This window comes from Schistocerca nitens, chromosome 2 (assembly GCF_023898315.1).
Source record: "Schistocerca nitens isolate TAMUIC-IGC-003100 chromosome 2, iqSchNite1.1, whole genome shotgun sequence".
NCBI lineage: Eukaryota > Metazoa > Arthropoda > Insecta > Orthoptera > Acrididae > Schistocerca > Schistocerca nitens.
Window position 1 is genome coordinate 995,780,945 of NC_064615.1, and position 21,170 is coordinate 995,802,114.

Consider the following 21,170-nt stretch of genomic DNA (forward strand, 5'->3'; position numbering starts at 1 on the left):
TTCTAGTGAGAGCAAATCTAACAATGCAAAGAACAACTATGTATCAGCTCTAGAGGATCTGGTTGGTTGTAATGCAGAATAAATTATGTCTTCCTGACGTATGTAGGATACGTTGTTTGTCGAGCAGACCTATTAAAATTACTGAGATCGTTCCGCAATTTATCCACTGGGGGTGACAAATAATACATGAAATGGAACTGCTCGTAACGACTATTCTGGTTACGACTCCTAATATTAGGATAAATCTTGTATTTTTAGCTTGATGTGTACATGTTGTGGAAGACTGTAGTTTTAATGGGTTGTTGGGTAATGGTAGGATCTAATACAATACCCTACTTAAAAAAAATAAAATAGCCGGCTAGTGTGGCCGAGCGGTTCTAGGCGCTTCAGTCTGGAATCGCGCGTCCGCTACGGTCGCAGGTTCGAATCCTGCCTCGGACATGGATGTGTGTGATGTCCTTAGGTTAAGTTAGGTTTAAGTAGTTCTAAGTTCTAGGGGAATGATGACCTCAGATGCTTAAGTGCCATAATGCTCAGAGCCATTTGAAGCATTTGAACCAAAAAAATTATAGTCACGGCCTATAATAGTTTATAAAACAGTTTATTACAGCGACAAATGAGTAACTGGTACGAAGTTGGTTAGCAAACTTAAAAAACACATTGATTATCATAGCTCTCTTTTCTTCTTTGTAGAAAATAATGTATGAGTCCGTCTTGCGATACATCGATCGTAATATAACATTATATACGTTGTCAGGAGTTTTCTTTTTTTTAATGAGCCTCATCAGGATGGCAAATACGACCCAAGTTAGCGCAAATTTATCTTAGAACGTTTTTCTCCAAGTACAATCGACTTTACGGAATATCGCTGTGTAGATAAGATTCTGCAATCGTTACTCTCAGAAGTATTAGGCTCCTGATTTGCGATTTGTGATCCACAGCATTAAGTTGTCAGAGCTCTAACGATATGTGAGAGGCGGATTCGTGGTAGAATTTTAACATCAAACGTCTGCTGATGTCATTGTAACGAGGACAAATAGCCCTATGGAGTGTTTCTGCTACTACTGTATATAATCCTTTTGTTGGTAATGAGATCTATGTAGGATCTCACAGGCACGTAATACATATTAATTTTTGTACATTTTTATTCCTCTGGATGTTACGGGTCTTCGGCAGGCAGCACACACTGTTGCCATTATCGCCGGGTTTCGCTTGTACTAGCGGCACGTGAGAGATTCTCGGCTACTGTTTCAGCTGCCGCGTTGCGACCGAGGTGGTGCTTGTTATCAAATGAAAGCCGTTGGAAAACAGTTCTGGGCCGTTACTCCTCGGTGATTCTCCCCATATCTCAGTTTGTGTGTGATTTTTCCCGCGGTTACTTGGAGGCAATGAGATGGCTCCTCCACTGCGACGTGTGAAAGAGATGTTTCACTCCTGTCTGCAGGCTCATAGTGGCTTCTGCAAGAGTCGTGGACCTGGGCTGACGGAGACACTCATCTTCTCGTCATAAATATGTTGCTGATTGCATTGTTATCAGGTATGTGCGAACCACAGCTTCTATCTATCATTGCGCGTGTGCTGCTCGCACTTTTGAATCATGTTGGTTATTGGTCTCTGGAGAATTAGCTTATCGGTATACAGTGCCTTGTGTTTAAGGTCGCATTTTATAGTATCGTGACCTCTGCGGTTCTATGACTTAGTATGTAGGAAGAGTTTGCTTGTATCTGTTGCACTGTGACCATTTCTCTGCCTCGTTTATGTGTGGCGATGTCGTATACGATTATTTACGGATCTGTTTACAAGTCTTATAGAGATGTAATATTACTAGAGTTACATGTCTGACAGATGTAGCCTGCCGTCAACATGGTCCTAGGATCGTATTTGATTGCTAATTTTTTTTCCCTCTATGTATGTGATATGGATCACATGTAGTGGAGGGAGCGGAGGGGATGTGTGTTGCATCATTCACGCTAACGTTCGAAGGATACTCATTAGTAACGTACAGATAACTTCCCAGTAGCAAATGCATACTTACAGTAATAGTTGTAGAGTTTATTTTTATTTCATCTGGGACCCTGGGGGGGGGGGGGGGGTCGTCTAGTTGAAAATAGAGCCACCCATGTTAGTTTCGAAAGTATGACGGTTGGAAGGAGGAGGAGGGGAGAGTGCTTCTGTTTGGTCCAGAAAGAAATGGAGGTGGGGAGAGATATGCTTGGTGCTTAAACCGTTTCTGTAGTAACCCAAAAGAGTATCCACAGGTTTTTGCTGTGGCGGGATGCTCTCTCCCTGGACGATTGAACGTCATTTGTGACAGCTATTAGGTCGGAGGTAATTACACATTCATTGTGAAAATTTCTCTAACACTCCTGGGAGATGGTCTAGTGTAATGTTAGGAAGATATGTGGAGCACTCCCGCTCGTGACATGGTGGCCACGGTCATACGAAGAGTTCCATACCATATCGACATTATCCAGAGAATACAGGCGAGGATTTTCTCGCAGTCTAGTCGTGTACCGGTCTTTTATAATGTTAGGCACCACCTGAAACCCTCTTGGGAATTGATGGACACTCTTTAGAGAGAGGTGTGCTACAAACATTGCATCTTTGGATGGAAACATCATAACTTTATTATGACGTCATGTAAACTAGTAACTAAGTGTGGCATTTCATATACAATATACCTGGCTCATAGGATGCTCCATGATGTTACTGCTTCTGTCAACGTATTCGTTTCTGACACCGTGACGTCACAGATCGGAAATGGTTCATACATCGTGGCCAAGGCTGGCAACATCACAACATCGACACGACGCAACGCTACGCGGTGCGACACTGTGACGTGACGTCGTAACGTGACACGACACAATGCTGCTACATAACTCGCATAATAGGGTACAGTGCGAAATATGGTTGAAAACTGAGAGTAACTACAAAACTGTCTGGGAGTGAGGTCTACTAGTGCCTTGAAATATTAAGCAAACAGACCTCAAGCGACGTAATTTATTATTAATAAACAGACTCGGCCTATCCCTATGGTGCTCTGCTCCACAGTGTCCCAGTTGGGGACGTCTGCCTCAGTGTCACAGACATCTAATTCTGCATCGTGATGCCTGAGAACAATATGACATCGACGCGACAACGGGAACATTCTCACTTCATTGGACAAAATACGAAATATTGTGGAAAACCTAGTAGAAATAGGTGGAATTTACGAAAGCAGGTAAAAACGCATAAAACTGAGAGTACTTGCATATCTGCACAGGTGTGGTCTTTGCTGGTGCTACCTAATATTGGTATTAACTAACAGAATTCAAGTGATGTGACTTAACGTAATATACACATCAAAAAACGTTTTACATCACCTCGGTTCCGAGAGTTCCGGAACCTTTACAGAAAGTTGGAATAGAGATCAACATCATTTCTACCCTTTTTATTGCTCATGAAAACAACACATTGGATGTTGTACCACCATACAGCGAGATCTTCAGAGGTGGTGGTGCAGATTGCTGTACACTCCGGTACCTCTAATACCCGGTAGCACGTCCTCTTGCATTGATACATGCCTGTATTTGTCGTGGCATAGTATCCACAGCCGGCCGGTGTGGCCGTGCGGTTCTAGGCGCTTCAGTCTGGAACCGCGTGACCGCTACGGTCGCAGGTTCGAATCCTGTCTCGGGCATGGATGTGTGTGATGTCCTTAGGTCAGTTAGGTTTAAGTAGTTCTAAGTTCTAGGGGACTGATGACCTTAGAAGTTAAGTCCCATAGTGCTCAGAGCCAGTTGAACCATTTTTGAGCCACACTATCCACCAGTTCATAAAGGCACTGCTGGTCCAGATTGTTTCACTCCTCAACGGCGATTCGGCGTGTGCAGAGTGGTTGGTGGGTCGTCCATAAACAGCTCTTTTCAGTCTATCCCAGGCATGTCCGATAGGGTTCATGTCTGGATAACATGCTGGCCACTCTAGTCAAGAAGTCTCAGTAACCTGCAGGAAGTCATCCACAAGACGTGCACGATGGGGGCGCGAATTGTCGTCCATTAAGACGAATGCCTCGCCAACATGCTGCCGATGCGGTTGCACTGTCGGCCAGAGGATGGCATCGTACAGCCGTTACGGCGCCTTCCATGACCACCAGCGTCGTACGTCGGCCCCACATAATGCCACCCCAAAACAGCAGGGACCTCCACGTTGCTGCACTCGCTGGACAGTGTGTCTAAGGCGTTCATCCTGACTGGGTTGCCTCCAAACACATCTCCGGTGATTGTAGGCATATGCGACACTCTTAGGTGAAGAGAACGAGATGGCAATCCTGAGCGGTTCATTCTGCATGTTGTTTGGCCCATCTGTACCGCGCTGCATGGTGTCGTGATTGCAAAGATGGATCTCGCCATGGAATGAAGTTGCGCATCATGCAGCCTATTGCGCGCAGTTTGAGTCGTAACACGACGTCCTGTGGCTGCTCGAAAAGCATTATTCTACATGGTGGCGTTGCTGTCAGGGTTCCTCCGAGCCACAATCCGTTGGTAGCCGTCATCCAGTGCAGTAGTAGCCCTTGGGCGGATTGAGCGGGGTATGTCATCCACAGTTCCTGTCTCTCTGTATCTCCTCGTATGTCCGAACAACATCGCTTTGTTTCACTCCGAGACGCTTGGACACTTCTTTTGTTGAGAACCCTTCCTGGCAGAAAGTAACAATGCGGACACGTTCGAACCTCGGTATTGACCGTCTAGATATGGTTGAACTACCGACAACACGAGCCTTGTACCTCCTTTCTGGTGGAATGACTGGAACTGATCGGCTGTCGTACACACCTCCCCCCTCCTCTCGTCTAATAGGCGCTGCGCATGCATGGTTGTTCACATCTTTGGGCGGGTTAGTGATTAATGACATGTCTGAACAGTCAAAGGCACTGTGTCTGTGATACAATACCCACAGCAAAACTTTTTTGATGTGTGTATGTTATTAACTAATAGACACAGCCTCTCCCTATGCTGTCCAGCTGCATAGTAACCCATTCTCACTTAAGTGTCTCAGTTATCGAAGATGGTGTGAGGGGAGAGATGCATCCTCATTGGTCCAACACAATTGCCGGTAGCTCCCCAGGGTAAAGGGAGTGTGGAACCTGACACCAGATGTCCTTATTAGCAACCTTGAGATAAGATTGTTATCTCAGCCAGAAATGGTTGTGCATTCCTACTGCGCTCGACAAATAAAACACACCTGTGTACAACGTATCCAGACAGGGTAAGCTAAATACAAGGTATCACTTACTTGCGAAATCATATGAAAAGAGCTGTCCTTGGGGGGCTTGGCTAATAAAACGTAACCAATAGTCCTAAGTGACTCTATTTATGAACTCTGATAAAAGTAACACGTTTTAAAGAGGTTTATACAAGAAGCCCAAATTCAAGTTCACTAGTAACGTAACACAACTCCCTAGTTCAGTTAATTACATTTATGTTTAGTGAGTCATCACATTGCAACTTACACACTGACTTCATACAGATAAGGAGGAGTCCTAAAACATACCCTTTGGTCGTGACTACCCAGAACCACTGAACTGACATTGTCTTCAAACAACTCATGAAGTTAGAATCAGTAAGTTGAAATAAAGAGGAACTGATATACGATCATGAAAGTAGAAGATGTAGAAATCTAAGAAATTTCACATGTAATTTATTAAACTTTGATTTATTAGGAATGATTTATTAACCAATAAATGAGTGGGTAACATAAACATAAAGTAGGAGATGTTCGTTTAACACACATTGCTCCCCCTGTGCAAGCACATAGTCAATCACTCAGTACCATTCAGTGAATGTAACTCTTAGTTACGCACAGTAATTCAGAGTATCATGCTGCATTAAGGATCTTAGTATAGAGATGTGGTAACATATATTAAGAAAATAGTCGCATAAACATACGCTCAATAAACAGAACTATGAAGGAATTTTCCCTTCTTGAATTCAAAACAGTAGGAAACTACAGCAGTATCGGCAGAGATGCTGGACTGTGATTCCAGAAAGATGCCTAGATGTGAAAAATCACATTAATTCCAAAATCATGAATCTTCTGACTGTGAGCATTCCCTGTTGAAGGATAGACGCAATGTCTGTCTGGTAGCTACATCCCACTCTGTGTGTTGGCAGACGACGTTGAAAGCGTTATCAGACATTTGGTATCCCCCAGGTGACATATGCCATCATCGGATTTTAATCGACGCCATCTTTCCAGGTGTACCAACTTTTTTTCCAGCAGTGTATATTAGATGTACTCAGAAAGTTAAGACCTATTCATTTAGCAACACAGTTGTTGGCTACATGTAATTTGGTGGCCATATGAGAGGATGTTAGCATATTGATAACCCAAGGAACTAACTATTTCACTACAATATTACGTTGAAAACGGAAACACACATGCTCAACAGAAAAACGCGATAATATGCTACTATTTAATACTGATTTAAAAATACATCCAATGACCTCCGACATTTTCAAGTGAACATGTGATCAGCACAAAGGTGCAGTAATTTAAGTTCCACAATTCGCGAAAATATCATTAAACCCCATGCCGCATTAAGCACATTTACTTCCTTTCGCGTTCTTCAGTGCAATGATAGTGGAATTATTTGGAAAATCACTAAGCAAAGACATGGTTCCTTTGAAGCTCAGGGGCATGTAGTTGAAACTAGGCCTACACACAAAGCACTCCCTCATAAATTCCGATAATTTTTCCCACACACTCAAATGTGCTTATACTGACCACTTAAGTCGATGCTACCATCCAAAAGCTGAAAAGAAATTGTTAAAATAATTAATTTAAAGTAATTAAAATTGTAATGCCTCCACTTTCCCATTTCGGGATGGACTGCCTGCTCCTCCATCCAGAAAGAGAGTAGTGCCGGACAACAGGCTGCATTTATCCTACAATTGCACTCCCACCAACGTATCTGGACTCGCCCGCTTGACCAAAGAAACCTGGTTGCTAGCACAGTTAGACTTCTCTGCCTGTTCGCTACACCCCAAAGATTCGCGAACATACTGTAGCAGACAAATAACTCCTATCATCTGCGACAAACACATTCAACTCATATTTATCATGTATTAGTTAGACATACAGGATTAGGACATGGAACAATGCTGGTAGTCTATATATGGGGACAGAAATAAAGAAATCGTACTGGGGGATAGCTACATTTTAAGACAAGTAAGTGGCAGTGAAACACCTCCAAAACGGGTCAGATTGCGTGAAAGCGATCTGTCAGAGCCATTTTACACTGAAAAACGTCTACAAGCGAAGAAATCATATGTGTTTTGGTACACTCGATAAATAGTAGCGTTAATCATGACAGACCGCTTACAAACTAGTATAATTCAACATTAGCATTCATTTAATACATGATAATTCAAATTATTTCGTCAGTTCTTTCTCTGCTTAATTCATCATTTACCTGATCGCACGAAATTCATTTATTTACTCAACAGCGCATAATGTACTACACTAGATAAGTAAATTATAATATTAGTACAAGTGTTTGACTCTCGCAGAAGAGTGACAGATTGTTAAGACCATTGAATGTGGAGTGGAAAAGCAACAATATAACTAAAATCTTTGCGAGTCCACCAACCACGTTGTTGACAATCCTCGAGCAGAAACATCGCGTTGCTGAAAATGGTTTCGTATTAGTTATCGCATCTGATGATGGCAGCAGCTTGTTAAATCTGGTGAACATTGCTAGAAATTAGGAAACCTTGACATTTTTATTGTATGAACATTTATAAGCTCGTACGCTTCCATTTGACATCATAGCAGTTCTTAAACAAGTAAATGTGTGATGTTGTCTCTAGTGGCTTGTAACCTTTATCCCGTTTCATTTCCAGTGGAGGCTGTTGGGGGTATTTGCTAGGAGTTAGCTGAGGGTGGACTATGATCTGCTAGCAGTATACACTTTCCGGTCCAGTGGTTGCATCGTGGAATCTTTCTAAAAGTAGTTACACTTCTACAGAGTATTTATTGGTGGTATAAGAGTAGTGACAATTTTAAACTTTTTCTCACTGTATGAACGATGCTGGTGTCCCTTACTTAACTGGTTAAATAGTGAGTAAGTGCTGAGAATGAATCCGGGTTAGCTAATACCAAAAACCTGTGGACCAATATGCACATAACTTGTCTCGCCTGTCGCCATAATCTAATCAAAAGTATCCGGCATTACACATAAAATTGAAAATAATAAGCTAATGCCTTGACAAACCCGGACCAGGGATATGGAATGTGATTCAATTGAACGTGTACCTGGATAAAAGATTCACATTTGTGGAAGTCGAACAACGATTGCTACAAATTAGTGCATAGAGATAGAAAATACTGTAGAGGAAATGAGTGTACATCTGTTGCTGGAATTGAAAGCATGTTGAACCTCTGACTCTAAACAAGTCTTCGGAATAAGGTTGAAATTACTGATCATCATCAAAAATGTTTCGACTTCCCTACAGTTCGCCTCGGTGTTGTGGCTGGATCTCGCCATACTCGTAACCAGCTAGCGCTGCCTGGAGTTGCTGCAAAATCAGCCATTAGCTCCATACCAACAACTTGGGTCTAAGTTCAGCTTAGCTGGATGAGCTCTCTTCACAGATAAGCCTGGCGAAATCGTCCAGAAGTGAAGTCTGCCCATCAACACGTCAAGTACAAAGTAACTTTTTTTGCAGTGCACTTCTGATAAGGAAGATTCTGTTCTTTGCGTTTTTCTGGTGTTGTATAATTTTGATTGGCTCTATAATAAATATTGTGAATGACAACCAGAAGAAGTTGTCTTTCAAGACACCGGTCTCCCTCCCTTAATCTCATTCCAGGTGGTAAATAGATTACAAAATTCATTATAGTTGGCACACCAAAACTGTGTCCCACTCTCTTCCCTCACTGTCTGCATTCTTTGGCTGGCCAATAAGGGCGGGCCTCTGTAGGCACATTACTCTCACTTGTAAATTATTTACATTATCCAATGTTAGCCATTTTTACATTTCCTTAAACATTCGGTCCTGGCGGGATCAGAGCGCAGAGTCGGTGTCTCACAGTCTTCAAGAGATCCCCTAAACTTTCTGTCCCCATTCCCCTTTCTAAGACGTCATCACAACAGCCCTTGCAGTTCTTTCCAAAACAGCAGTTATCCCGAGACTCCGTCAAAAACGGCACGCATCCCCTGACCATACCCAGCTCGTTATAAACAGTCTGCATTACCTTACACAACATGTATGTGTATTATCTGACTTCGGCACAGTGCACGTTTATACCAATGTGGCAAAAGTCGTGGGATAGCGACAACACATATACAGATGGCGGTCATATCGCGTACACCAGGTATAAAATGGCAGTGCATTGGTGCAGCCATCATTTCTAGCATTTCTAGACACGTATTTCACGTGGGAAGGTTCCCGATGCGATGGTCGCATGACGGGAATTAACAGACTGTGATCGCGGAATGGTAGTTGTAGCTAAACGCATGGGACATTCAATTTCGGATACCCTTAGGGAATTGAATATGCCAAGGTCCAGAGTGTCAAGTGTGTGCCGAGAGTATAATATTTCAGGTGTTACTTCTCACGGCGGACAAGGCATGGCCGACGACCTTCACTTAAAGATCGAGAGAAGCGGCGTCTGTATAGAGTTGTCAGTGCTGACAGACAAGCAACACTGCGTGAAATAACCGCAGAAACCAATGTGGAATGTATGACTAACGTATCCATTACGAAAGTGCGGCGAAATTTGGCGTTAATGATGGCAGTAGACGACGAACTCGAATGCATTTGCTAACAGCACGACCTTGCCTGCAGCGCCTCTCCTGGGTTCGTGATCATATTGGTTGGACCCTAGATGACTGGAAAACCGTGGCCAGTTCAGATGAGTCCCGATTTCATTTGGTAAGAGCTGATGGTAGGGTTCGAGTGTGGCGCAGACTCCACGAAGCAGTGAACCCAAGTTGTCAACACTGGACTCGCATTCGGGAGGACGACGGTTCAATCTCGCGTCCGGCCATCCTGATTTAGGTTTTCCGTGATTTCCCTAAATCACTCCAGGCAAATGCCCGGATGGTTCCTCTGAAAGGGCACGGCCGACTTCCTTCCCCATCCTTCCCTACTCCGATGAGACCGATGACCACGCTGTCTGGTCTCCTTCCCCAAACCAATCAACCAACCAACCAAGTTGTCAACAAGGGATTGTGCAGGCCGTTGGTGGCTCCACAATGGTGTGGGTTGTGTTTACATGCGATGGACTGTGTCCTCTGGCCCAACTGAACTGATCATTGACTGGAAATGGCTATGTTCGGTTACTTGGAGATCATTTGAAACCATTCGTGGACTTCACGTTCCCAAACAACGATGGAATTTTTATGGATGACTAGGTGCCATGTCACCGGGCCACAGCTTTTCGCGATTGGTTTTAAGAACATTCTGCATAGAGCGAATGATTTGGCAGCCCAGATGGTCAGACATGAATCCCATCGAACACTTATCGGACATAATCGAGAGGTCAGTTCGCGCAGAAACTTCTGGACCCGCAACACTTTCGCAATTATGGACGCCTGAAGAGGTAGCATGGCTCAATATTTCTGCGAGGGACTTTAAACGACTTGTTGAGTCCATGCCACGTCGAGCTGCTGCACTAAGCCGGGTAAAAGGAGGTCCGACACGATACTGGAAGGTATCCCTTTAGTTTCTTCACCTCATTGCCCCACAGCTCGTCCCTTGGTCCACATTCAAGTGCAACCTGCTTTCATAGTGGCTCCTTATTTAGGTGTAAACGCAATTAAACATAGGTGAGCCGTTGTAAAAATTGCTGTTTTGAAGAGCGCGCCGCAGCGCGTAGTGTGAAGCAGTCGCCCTCCGTTTCTGGCGGTGGCGCCGCTGTGGCATTCGCAGCTTTGGTGTCTCCCTCTAGTGGGAAAGGGGAAAGGTTGCCTGTTCACGTGCATTTAAGGGGCGCTATGAGCTCGCTAGTCAGTCTGTCTGGGTCAGTCTCTCGTCCCCAGCTTGCTAGTCTGTCTCTCATCCGCATTTGTTAGGCAGTTAGTGCCAGTCTGTCGTTCGGAGTGCTAGTATGTCTGTCGTTCGGATCAACCTTTAAAGCCGGCAAAATGAGAGTCTTTCCACTCCGCCAGTAAGAGAACTCAATGAGTGGTCGCCCGGTCGGGGCTTAGTTCCTGCATCTGAGACTGTGCGTTAGGCCGCCAGTCTGCTCGAGTTTGCTCAGGCAATGGTAATTGGCGGTTGGATCGATCGGTTGGTCGGTCGCGCACTGAGACACAAGATGACTTGTCCGTCTTGAGCGTCGGCGCATGTGAGGTCGCCACGTGAGTCCAGTGGGCCGCGGAGTATAGCGAGGGGTAGTGGCTTCGCGGTCGACACGAGAGCAACAGGAGTCAACCCACGACATTAGTCTGGCCGGTGCGAGCTGCGACGCCGTGAGACGGGAGATCGGCGCGCCTTCCTGCGTCCGTTGAAGCGGCTGGCAGCGGACGGTTCGGGAGGGCGATTTGGGGGTGTTGCGCCAGGTCTTCTCGAGAAATCGTAGTTTATTAGAAGTTAAGTGATTGGTGATATGTTGTTTGATTTACTCTTGTTAAATTCTTCTTGTTTTCTTGGTGAGGTCACCAGCCGTTTTTTGGGGTCGTCCTACCATTCTTTTCCGTTTGACCACCCACGGGAAGGTGGTTGTTTATAAATTGGGTGGTCCGTTTTTCCCTTGTGGAGTAGAGGCGGGTTAGAGCAACCTGCGGTTCGGGTTGTTCGGTAATCTCCCTATCAATCTACCGTACGTTAGTAGCTGCCTCTGTCATGTTTGTCGGATTTGGTGTGTTAACGAATTTATTGCTTGGAGTGTAACGGCCTAATACCTGAAATATGTTTTGATCTTTGGAAACTTTGATATTATTACCTATGATCTTGAGAGGCGGTATCTGTGTACTGTAGACCATCTTAACTATTGTTTGGCGAACCTCGTAGAATTTTATATAAGATTGCATTTCATAGGCTTTTATTTAAATGATCATTTTAGTATATAAAATTGCCACCCTTTCTTTCACCGTAAGACTTTTCTTAGAAGTTAAAATGAAGTTGCACCTTCGGTGGCAAGGTTAATATTTTAATTGTTAGTATTTTGTACCATTTCCATCCCTCATACGGGGGCTGCATAGTTTGTGTGCTTGTGTAAATTGTTAAAACTCTTAGTTTAAAGTAATCTGGTGTGTTGCAGATTTGCACCAGTGTAGTCCTTCAGAGACTGTTGTGAGCGTCGTAACTACGGCCGTGTCAAAAGGGAGCGGCAAGGTTCTCTGCCAGAAAGCTCATACAGTCAAAACTTGTTTCTTTCTACCTCTCAATAAATTGTAACTTTGATATTTAGAAGGTGCTTTCTGATTATAATTTTTGTTTCTTTTAAAAAATGTTTCCAGGCACTATTAAAGTGAATAAAATTCCCATTTGTTAAAAGGAATTTGGTTATGATTTCATCAGTTCCTCCCTGGCAACTATTTCCATGCTTACATAGTGTGATTAAAAGTGTTAATGTTCTTGATGAATCGATAGTAAATAAAATAAATTCCTAAGAATATTCCTTGAAAATAAATCACGGTTCAACAGGAAATTGTAATGTAAGCAATTAAGTATTGGCAGCCAGCAGTACTGATTCATATTTCATTTTCCGGTGGAAATTAACTTATTCCGATTTCATTTGACTCTTTCTTTCGGGTTTTACATAGGTTGCAGAATAGTTTGGAAAAATGGTTACGTAACGCCGTATAACTATTAGTGGATATAAACGTGGCGTGAGTCCATTCTTCGCCTCTATGACGGCCTGAGATCTAGTTGGGACTCTTTCTATGTGGTGTGTGAATGTCTGTGGAGGAATGGCAGCCCACTCTTTCTCAAGAGCAGATGTTCCCACTGTAGAGAAGCAACTCAAATCACTTAATAAAGGCAAACCTTCCGGTCCAGGATCCTTTCAGAGTGTGGTGATATATTTTCGTACTTAAAAAGCATGTACAACCGCTGACTCCACGAAAAATCCGTACGTAAAGACTGGAAAGTAGCACAGGTCACAACAATATACAAGAAAGGAAATATGGTTTAATCCACTGAATTTCAGACCTCTGACTTCGGTTTGCAGAAGGATTTTGGAACATGTACTGTGTTCGAACATTATGAATTACTTCCAAGGAAACGATTTATTGACACGTATCCAGCACAGATTAGGAAAATATCGTTCTTGTGCAACACAGTTAGCTCTTTATTCTTAAAAAGTAGTGAGTCCTATAAACAGGAGGTCTTGAACAGATTCCACATTTCTAAATTTCCAGAAGGCTTCTGATACCGTTCGTCGCGGGCGGCTCCTATTTAAAATGCATGAAAATGTATTATCGTGTCAGTTGTGCGACTGGACTACAGATTTCCCGTCAGAAATGTGACAGTTCTAGTAACTGACACAAAGTCATTAAGTAAAACTAAAAGTGATATCTAACGCTGTCCACGGAAGAGTTATACGCCCTTTGAAGTTCCTAATCTGAATCAGTGATTTAGGAGATAATCTGACCAGCTCTCTTAGATTATTTGCGGGTGATGCTGTTATTTACCATCTTGTAAACTAAAAATGGTTCAAATGGCTCTGAGCATTTTGACTTAATATCTGAGGTCATCAGACCCCTAGAACTTAGAACTATTTAAACTTAACTAACCTAAGGACACCACAAACATCCATGCCCGAGGCAGGATTCGAATCTGCGACCGTAGCGGCAGCGCAGTTCCAGACTGAAGCGCCTAGAACCGCTCGGCCACCCCGGCCGGCACTTGTAAACTAATCAGCATATCAAAGGGAATCGAAAAATGATTCAGACAAGATAACTGTGTGGTGCTAGAAGTGGAAATTGTTCCTAAGTAACGAAAAGTGAAGGTCAACTACATGAGTATTAAAAAGAACCCGCTAAATATCGGTTACACGGTGAAACAGACAAGTCTCTAGGCTCACAAATCAAGTAAGTGGATAGGGACTACTACAAATATTTAAGTTGGAACGATCACTTGAACAATGTTGTGAGGAAAGCGAGTCGAAGATTGTAGTTTACTGCCGGAACATTTAGAAGATGCAACAAAGGGACTAAAGAGACTGCCTGCACTACGCTTGTCCTCCCTCTGCTAGAATACTACTGCGCGGTATGGGATCCTTACCAGATAGGATCTACGTAGATATCCAAAAACTTCAAAGAAGGGCAGCTCGTTTTGTATTATTGCCAAATGGAGGAGAGAATGCCACGAATATGACACGCGAGTTGGGATGGCAATCATTAAAACTAAGGCGTTCTTCGTTGCCCAAAAATTCAATCACCAGTTACCTCATCCGGATGCAAAAATATTTTGCAAACGCCCACTTACATAGGGAGAAATGACCAATGTAATAGAATAAGAGAACTCAGAGTTCGCATGGAAAGATTTAGGTGTTCGTTTTGCCTATGCGCTTTTCGAAAGTGTAAGGTAGAGAATTAATCTCTGAAAGTGGTTTAATGGACCCTCAACCAGGTACTTAAGTGTAAGTTGCAGAGTAGTCAAGTGGATGGGGATGTAGATGAAGAGCCCAAAAAAGATGATGTTGGATGCTGGGGTCAGGTCAGAAGTCGACGTTCTAACTCACCTCAAGAGTGTTCCATTCAGTTTAGTCCGGGTCTCTGGGCAGGCTAGTCCATTTTGGCAACGTTATTCTTCACAACCACTGTCTCATATATGCTGCTTTATGACAGTGTTCATTCTCATGCAGGTGCAATCGTCGTCTATGGTCTTCTACCGCATGCAGGACACAACGCTGTAAAATGTTTTCATATTCTTAACCGCAGTAAGGAGACCACACGCTAACCACGAAAATCACCCACATACCGTAACACAATCTCATTCGTACTTCATTGTTGGCACTACACGTGATGTGAGGTAAAGTTCTCCGGTCTCTCTCCTCATCCAAACTCTTCCACTTGATTGCCACAGGTGATAGCGTGATTCACCACTCCAAATCACTGACTTTCACGTACAGTTTTATAACTTGGGCAGCCACAGCCGTTCGAATTCGTGGTAAATTGAACTTGAATAAAACCACAAACAGGTGTAAACTGATGACTTATCCACACGACCAGTTGCGTTAAAGCAGCATTTCCTATGTGAATTTTCGTTTCCGACTAGTTTTTTATTGTGCTTTATCCCCTGCACTACTCGCCCCAATGCTCTGCCGGTTACTGTTTGTTGACTACTTCCCCTCTTCGTGGTGTAGGTTCCTGTGACTACGAACTTTGAGGCCGTCGCCGTGCGGTATTGTGTGTAGCACTGTTGGACAGCTTTACATTTAGGTTTGTTTTTATTGATTGTCATTTTTTATTTATGTAGATTTCGAGGGCTCTTTTCCTTCTCTGTGGTCTCACCAGGAGATGCCACCTTGACCCTCAACGTCCCAGGCGTGGTCTCGCAAACCGCTAGCGTTTGTTGTTACTTTGGGTAGAAGACTACGGCTAGTTATTCTATCCCGAATCTTCCGTGGTTTCCTTTGTCGCTCGTGACTTGAGCGTGATGATGATGATGTTGGTTTGTGGGGCGCTCAACATCGTAGTCATCAGCACCCGTACAAGTTCCAGTCTTTCCATTTACAGTCTCGCCGCTACCCGAATGATGATGAGATGATGAGGACAACACAAACACCAAGTCCTCAGGCGGAGGAAAACCACGATCCGGCCGGAAATCGAACCATGGACCCCGTGACGCAAAGTCAGCAACGCCAGCGACAAGACGACAAGCCGCGGACTCTTGAGCGTGATGTGGACTGATACTATTACTACCTCCTTCATGCTAGCGGTCTCTGACACTGCACCTGGAATTTTGCTTTGTGGATTCAGTAGCCAGATCTTCGTCTACTGTTCGTGTTACAAACCCTGACTTTGAGGATACTGTTTTTAAGTGGTCTAAGGACGGTTTACGAACTTATATTGAAGCAGACAGTGACTACAAAATAGTAAGTGAACACAATTCAGAATCCGAACAGTATCTAAGCGAAAACGAAATTGTTTTGCTTAGCTAAAGATTCTTCTAGAAATATATTTCATCGAAGCAAATATCGCTGGTCTTCGAAGACCCTTCTCAAACAATTTTGTGTTCGACAGCGTGACAGCATTCGTTTGCCAACTGTGCGACCACCTGCTCTAGTAGTTAATAATGCGGATCCGCTTACCATTCGGAATTTTCATATGACTGACGATATTTTGGGTGTCATATTAAAATGGGCTAATGTAAAAATAAACAAATAAGAGCCTGAGAATGATCCACAAGCTAATTTATATCAACTAAAACCATTTTTCCTGGATACACTCGCCGTGTTTTGGGTGTAGCAGAAACAAGAGCACAAGTTGTCCTAGAACGATTAGAAAAACGCAAAACAAGCCCCACCTGTGACCTAAAAAAGAAGAGGGAGCTACCCATGTACGCCATTGTTAATAGAAGCTAATCTTCCTCGAATACTCAACAAATATTTGCAGCGAGTGCAAAGAAAACTTCTGAGAAGGAAACTAAAACCTAAAAATTACCAGAGTAATTTTCATTAATTTTCAGTGTTTTATGGAAGTTTCATAAGTTTCTGGTGTTATATGTATAATAAACAATAACAATATAGTAAAAAGTAAAATTTAGATTACAGAGCATACGAGCTCTACAGCAGCTGCATTATCGTGCATTGTGATGTTCATTTTGTGCAGTTTTCTGTTTAAATGTATTTTTTTGTAAAAATTAACTATAAATTGTATTTGGATATATATATTTTTTGCTATTACTGCAACCTTTTAGCCGGCGGCAGTGGCCGAGCGGTTCTAGGCGCTACAGTCTGGAACCGCACGACCGTTACGGTCGCAGGTTCGAATCCTGCCTCGGGCATGGATGTGTGTGATGTCCTTAGGTTAGTTACGTTTAAGTAGTTCTAAGTTCTAGGGGACTGATGACCTCAGATGTTAAGTCCCATTTGAACCATTTTTGTAACCTTTTACATAAATAACTGAATTGCTTCACTGAAACTGCTGAATGTATTTTTTATGGCTGTTTAAATGTATCGGTTTTAAGACCGCACCTAGGCCAGAGTGTGGCAAAAATGACCTGGGAGGTTAAGGGTTAAAGCAGCTAAACCTGTCGTGTGAATAAATCATCAATAACAGCTGTGTGCGTTTTTATTCAAGTTCAGTTTACCACTCGTTTTCAATCACCCACTGTCCAGTAGCGTCGGTTTTCACCTCAAGCGTCGTTTAGCAATAACTACAGGAATGTGTGCTTATGTGCAGCTGCTCGACAATTGTACCCCATTCTTTTTAACTCCCTACGCAAATTCATTTTCCACCTGAAGTCATGGTAGCTCTTTGGAATTGACGAGTCAATCCTTACGCTGATTTTAACCGATTTTCTACAGCCACCTTCTGCGGTGCTCGACGTCTCTGCCTGTTATTTTATGAAGCGTCCCTGGTCTTGGCTTAGCTATGGTTGTTGCTTCGCCTTTCCTCTTCACAGTCACTTCATCAACACTCGACTTGGACAGCTTTAGAAGGGCTGAAGTGTCCCTAATCGATTTGTCGCTCAGGTGGCATCAAATGACTAGTCCATGTTCGAAGTAGAACTGTTAATATTTTTAAAAATATCGGATATCCGATACATCGATATTTAAAAAATACTGTAGCTAATCTCAATATATCAAAACAATGCATCGATATTCAGGTATATCGACGGAAAAAATATCGACATAGCTGCCTATAAAAATATCGGCAGCACATAGTAAATATTCTGCCGTTTGGTTTATTTTTAGATATTCTGTAAATCAACAAGCTAGCAGCCTGCTTGTCCTTCTTAGACTAAGAACTGAAAGAAAAACGATGCACGTTCACACTTTGCGATAACCACTTTGCTAACTACGGTAACTGCACGTAAGTTGTACGATAAAATGTGTCCTATGGGTCCGTCGTTCGGTTTCGTTACATATCGGATTTCTCCGGAACACATCATGTCGACTTCCCCGTTTTCTCATTGCTGCCAACGCCTGCGACCTAGCAGCTATAGTGTCAAAATTGCGTGGTGAAGCAGATTCTGTTGGTAGCGCCGAGCACCGATTACATCAGCATTTCCCCTCACGCATCTCCGCCCAACATATAGACAAATTTTTCTGCTTTCAACATTGCAGCCCAGTCAGCAATCCTGATAATCTAATATATAAGAAACTATAAGCCTCGATTGCGGTAATGAAACCAACCTTTACCTAGGTTTCAGCCCAAATAATTGAGCTTTCTTCAGAAGATATACCTGAATCTATAATTTGTCTAAAAGGATAAGGTCTAGAAATAAAACTAAAACAGCCCGAATAGGCCTCTTAGACAAATTATAGATTCAGGTATATCTTCTGAAGAAGGCTCAATTATTTGGGCCGATACCTAGGTAAAGGTTGGTTTCATTAGTGCAATCGAGGCTGATCGTTTCTTATATATTATATAGACAAATCTTGCCATTTAGATTTTTGTTCATCATTTTCAGCAGCTGTTTTTAAAGACTGCCAATGTGAAGAAATAGCCCAACTGCCGTGCTGCATCTTCACATCGGAAGTCTTGTGGTTCCATTCACACCGCAACCTCCCAGTGCAATCGGATTTGTCCTTTTGTACCACATATGCTTGCTTCACACAGTCAAAGGGAAAGATTGAACGTGATGAACGTCAGACAGTAGAAAGACTCCTTCACAGAGTGAAAGTAAAATTATGTTCTTCTACAATTTCAAAACAACAGCTTCAAATGTTTACCGAAATTTGTGAAAAAATATAATACGAAATAAAAATATTGGCGCTCGGTATTGCCATTGTAATATCGATATATCTGGGGAGAAATGGCCGGTTTATTAATCGATAGTTTTTGAAGATCGATGTATCAATACTTTATAAACAGCCGTAGTTCGAAGTGACCGAACCGTTCTTGGTTACTGCTTCTTTACTGACAACACTATACTGTTCGTCGCCTTTTATAGTGGCAGGCACACCTGTCGTGATAAAGAGTGACCAATTACATGCGGGATATGGATATTTATGATTAGATAGTATAGTTAAGAGTGACATTCTGGATGCGGTCGTGAGATGGACCTCGCACGATGTCACGGCAGCACCCAGAACGGGACTAAAGGAATGTCTCAAACAGAATTTGGATTTTTATGGAGTCGAAGATTAGATATCTGCTACGAAATTATTTTTTGATTAGTTTTCTGCACACTTAAATAGCAGTACAGGAGTCACAGTAGAGAACAAATGAATTCGACAAATCTCATTACATTGAGAGCGATATCGAAAAGTGGGAGTGGGAGGGAAAGCAGGCGAAGCCACTTTGCAGAGCTGCTGTGAAAAGCCGTGTAACGCAACACGACCTTGGCATACGAAAAGCGTGCGATATAGGGAGCTGGCTGGGATGGTGGGATGCTGCTACCAGGCAATCCCGGTGCGGAGAGTCGTGATCGGTCGGCGCGATTGGCTGAGGCGAGCGGCCACGTCCCGGCTCGGACTGGTAGGTTGGGTTAGAGCGGCTGCGAGCCGACCGGCAGTTGGACCTTCTTTACGAGATTTGAATCGTATTTGCCTTTCAGCATTCCAAGAGCCAGAGAATGAGCAAATAACGCGTTATTAATTGAATATAAAGACAGACACCTGCGACCAGACACTTCTGAAGTACAACTGACTCTTCTAAAGCCAAAGTATTTCATATTCTGTGCATCCGCAGCTGTCAAAGGGTATGATGTTAAGAATTCCGGTGTCAGCTGCTAAAATTGTTATTCCACTGATACACAACCGGTTTCGCGGCCTAAAGCCACATCACCAGGTGCAATCTAAATGGTAAGGAGTAACATATAGGCTCTAAACTTTGTGGATGTTAAAATTAATAAAGGTAATATCTAAAATATACCCACAACCTTAAAAGGTCATAGGTGTAGGCATCACTCCTAGTCACGACATATTGTTCAACGAATATTGCCTACACTGCATTGGCGAACGAAGGGTCAGAAAGACGTGATTCATATTAATGTATGAAGTGCCCCTTACTGGTGAAGCTCAAATGACTGAATATGAAGTTATGCAGTATATAACGTATCAAACCCCCCATGAACCATGGACCTTGCCGTTGGTGGGGAGGCTTGCGTGCCTCAGCGATACAGATGGCCGTACCGTAGGTACAACCACAACGGAGGGGTATCTGTTGAGAGGCCAGACAAACATGTGGTTCCTGAAGAGGGGCAGCAGCCTTTTCAGTAGTTGCAGGGGCAACAGTCTGGATGATTGACTGATCTGGCCTTCTAACATTAACCAAAACGGCCTTGCTGTGCTGGTACTGCGAACGGCTGAAAGCAAGGGGAAACTACAGCCGTAATTTTTCCCGAGGACATGCAGCTTTACTGTATGATTAAATGATGATGGCGTCCTCTTGGGTAAAATATTCCGGAGGTAAAATAGTCCCCCATTCGGATCTCCGGGCGGGGACTATTCAAGAGGATGTCGTTATCAGGAGAAAGAAAACTGGCATTCTACGGATCGGAGCGTGGAATGTCAGATCCCTTAATCGGGCAGGTAGGTTAGAAAATTTAAAAAGGGAAATGGATAGGTTAAAGTTAGATATAGTGGGAATTAGTGAAGTTCGGTGGCAGGAGGAACAAGACTTTTGGTCAGGTGATTACATGGTTATAAATACAAAATCAAATAGGGGTAATGCAGGAGTAGGTTTAATAATGAATAAAAAAATAGGAGTGCGGGTTAGCTACTACAAACAGCATAGTGAACGGAATGAGATTTTCACTCTGCAGCGGAGTGTGCGCTGATATGAAACTTCCTGGCAGATTAAAACTGTGTGCCCGACCGAGACTCGAACTCGGGACCTTTGCCTTTCGCGGGCAAGCGCTCTACCAACTGAGCTACCGAAGCACGACTCACGAAAGGCAAAGGTCCCGAGTTCGAGTCTCGGTCGAGCACACAGTTTTAATCAGCCAGGAAGTTTCAGCATAGTGAACGCATTATTGTGACCAAGATAGACACAAAGCCCATGCCTACTACAGTAGTACAAGTTTATATGCCAACTAGCTCTGCAGATGATGAAGAAATTGATG